The sequence below is a fragment of the Ambystoma mexicanum genome, chromosome 7p (assembly GCF_040938575.1).
Source record: "Ambystoma mexicanum isolate Mex_15411 chromosome 7p, UKY_AmexF1_1, whole genome shotgun sequence".
In the NCBI taxonomy this organism is placed as follows: Eukaryota; Metazoa; Chordata; class Amphibia; order Caudata; family Ambystomatidae; genus Ambystoma; species Ambystoma mexicanum.
Genome location: NC_090939.1, coordinates 252,206,095 through 252,210,224, shown reverse-complemented (window position 1 = coordinate 252,210,224; position 4,130 = coordinate 252,206,095).

Below are 4,130 nucleotides of genomic sequence, written 5' to 3'. Positions count from 1 at the left end.
TGGAAACACAGAAGAGGGAGAGATGGCTTGGAAGAGGACAGAAGCTGTGTCCTTATGTGTGCAACACAAAGTGTTGGGTTTTATACTGTTCTACATTTAGGTTAGAAATGTTGTAGGAATTACAATCCCATGAGAGACAGAGAGGTATTACTCAGTCTGCCTTCAGAAAAGAAGCCTCTGAACCAATGGAATACCGCACTTGTGCTGCCTGACCTAAATGAAGCAGCATCTACAAAAGCAACTGCATTGGTGAGGCGATCACATGGCTGAATAGCCTCCTTCACCCCTACTGGGCCTGCCCTCCGAGCCCTGTTGCACACCAGAGCCCCTCTGGCGTACCTGCATACTAGCTTTGTGCCGATCCTCCATTTTGTCTTATCTAATGCTGCCTGACCCTAAAATGGTGGGCGCAGTGCGGCCCAAAAATGAGGCTGCCTTTGGTTGCTAAGCAACCTGCTTGATCTTGAACCAATCCCTTACACCGTTAGGCGGAAGCCGGCTTCGGGAGAAGGCCCGAGGGAAAAGGCCTTGTTCCCCCCCCTGTTCGCCCCGGGACGCTGTGGCTAGGCAACGCCACTATACCCGACAATTTCATCCACAAACACGAACACTGATACAACTGGCTTTGTCCTGCTCCAGTCAGCTAGCAACCACCTTGCAGCACACCACAGGTACTATTCATTTGACCTATCTGCCATCCTGGCCACATACATTTTGTACTTTATCGCCATGCGCAGCTTCACTGGTCCCGGCACCCTGACATTTGCTTGGTCACAGCATTCGTAACGCCTGTCACGCACGCTTGTCTACCTCTCCATTGCGTCTTTTAGTCACCTTTTATACGTAATGCTTCACATATGATTATGTGCCCCGCTTATCAGCTCATCTTGTATTGTGTAAAGCATGCCTACGCTATGACTGTGTTGGCCAACTTTCCTTGCCTGCCTATGCCCATGCTAGTTACCTTGAATTGCCTACTGCTTAGCCTGGTCACTGTGCCACCTTTGGTCGGCTGCCATTCTAGGTCTGCTGCATGTGTGCCCTGCCAGCCAAATTGAACTGTACCTATTGTGCCTCTATTGGTCGCTTGCCAATCCCCGCCTATTGCATATTTCCCATGCTAGTCAATCAGGCAATCTCAATTGCTTCTCATTTAGCCTGGTCACCATGCCTCTTGATCGGTTACCACTCTAGGCCTATTGCACTTGTGCCCTGCTAGCCAAATTGAACTGTACTTATTGTGCCACGATTGGTCGATTGCCAATCCCTGCCTATTGCATATATTCCATGCCAGTCAATCTCTTTTGCTTCTTGCATAGCCTGGTCACTGTGCCTCTTGATCGGTTGCCACTCTAGACCTGCTGCATTTGTGCCCTGCTAGCCAAACTGAACTGTATTTACTGTGACCTACGAGTCATTTGACTCGTACACTGCATAGCACACTCATTGTGCATCTACAGGCTGCCTCTCTATGCCAGCATTTGTACCTGCTTGCCAGCCTTTCTTACGTCTTATTGCACTCTCCTGCCCAACTGGTACTGACCCGTTGTCTAGGTAGATAACTTCGGTTCCACCCCAACTTCACTCTACCTTTGACTTAGCCCTTAAAATGCATTGCACCTTTGATACTCACCCTCACCACTTATCCTAATTTGATAATGCACCAAAGCTTGCACCCCTGTCCACTCGACATCTCATCACGTACTTATTGTTCACCTTTCAGAACCTAACCTGGTCACCGCTCCTCACCTTCACCACACAACTCTACGTCTCGCCCACTCCCACAACTAGTATAACAACATCTCCCATATTACCTCTCGCTCTCATCATGACAGGTCCTAATCCTTATCTCAACGCGCCGGCCCTCTGGCTACTACATTTCGCCACCAAACCTACCCCTAATCAACCATGCCCTATTATCATTAGAATTTCCAGGCTCGGCTTGTGCCTGCACCACCTACCTCTCCACCAACCTACAACAATCAACAACATAGTTACAACCGCCACACACCACACAGTGCCTGACATAGGCACATTGAATCCGGTTGTGAGTTCCTCTCTATCTCAGACACACACCGCTGCCAATTGTCCACCATTGCCTCACCACGCCATATAAACCTCACCTAACCATTCCAGTCAACCATGTGCCTCATCAGTTAGAAACCAAAGATTAGTCTCCAGATGTCATCACTGGTCCTACCACTTGAACAATCCCACGCTCGACAAAATTTCAAACTCTAGCGATAACAAAACCATGGCCCACTCGGCTTCTAAAATTGACTCTCCTCCTCATGTTCACAATGCCATCACTGCCCCTAAACTCAAAGGTGCACTCATCAACGCACGCTCCGTCCCCGCGCACGGCCTAGATATTGCAGATTCCATTGTCACAGAAAACCTCGACTTTCTCGCAATCACTGAAACTTGGCCGCATGCAGCATCCGGCCCTTCTCTGACCCTGGCCATCCCTGACAACTATTCCATTATCAGGTGTGACAGGGATACCAATCAAACTAAGGTGGGTGGACTAGCCTTCATATTTAAGAGCTTGCTTAACCTCAGAGCTGCCAACAGCCTGCAGCTGCCATCAGCGGAATTACTGTCTATTAAATTGCCGATCTCACCTAATCACACGGCCACTGTACATCTCATATACAGGCCCCCTGGCCCTACCTTTTCATTCGTAGAGGACATTTCATCTATCCTAGCTACCAACACTAAGCCCAACTCGGAAATCATATTGGGAGACTTCAATCTAGGCTACCAAGATACAAATGACGCCAAAGCCATTGACCTAGAAAGAGTCCTGGCCAACTTCGGTCTCACCCAACACGTCAATGAGCCCACCCACATCAAGGGCCACACTCTTGACTGGGTTTCTGACATGAACTGTGCGCTTAATGTCACCTCTGTGCCGCCATGCGCATGGTCTGATCACCACAAAATATAATTCTCCATTAATTCCAGTCCACCCACAGATAAACCCAACCTTGCCCCTCCCACTTCCACACGCAACAAAAAGGATATTACGGTTGAGAAATTACTCCCACTTATCCTTCCTCTTTTGAACTCGGCATCCACCACGTGCTCGGACTACACAGTGCTAGTAGACACCTACAACCGTGCCATGCTAAAAGCCCTCAACACCATTGCCCCCCTCAAATTGCGCAAACAAAAAGCGCGGCTCCACCTTAATTCCTGGTTTACCCCGCACTTACGCGATCTGCGTAAAGAAAAAAGAAAAGCTGAGGCTCATTGGAAAAGCTCACCTTCTCTAGTGAACAAAAACAACCTTACTGCAGCCTCCCTTACCTACAAAGAAGCCATTCTAGCTGCAAAAAAGGAAGTATATAACAAAAGGGTCATTCGAGCCCAATCAAATACCAAGGAACTCTAAGATCCTCAAGGAATTGGAGTCTCCTGTCGCCCCGCTTGAAACATGTACCCCAGACACTGAATGGTGCTCCAATATTCAAAAGGCACTGCTTGACAAAATTGCCATGCTCCAAGCCAAAATTAATACTAAAAAAGCTACCTCTCTGACTCAACGGGTAACCCAGGTCTTACAAAACACCTTCTCCTAAACATTCCTTCAAACCTTTCAGCTTCTCACCCCTCACCATCAAGGAAGTCGAAAATATCATAACAAAGCTTAAGCCTTCCAATTGCCAAGGTGACGCCTGCCCTGCACCGGTCATAAAGGAAGCTGCACGTAATCTCGCCCCATTCATTACCTCATTCATTAATGCCTCCTTCAAATCGGCATTGTACCTGACAACCTTAAGGATGCTTGGGTCATCTCTTTAATCAAAAAAACTTAATCTTGATCCTAGTAATGCCTCTAACTACAGGCCCATCACCACGGTGCCTTACCTTCTCAAAGTTCTGGATCGCACAGCCCATCTCCAAATCCAGGACTATCTTGAAACCAACAATCTATTAGGGCTTAGACAATCTGGCTTCCGTCCCAGACACGGTACAGAGACAGCCTTAATTGATTTGAAAACCCAAATTGAGGAGCTGAAACACAAGGGCAAACTGGCGCTCCTGCTCCTCCTTGATCTTTCAGCAGCCTTTGATTTGGTCGATCACCAAGTCCTCTGCCACCACCTCAAAATTGCGGCCCACTT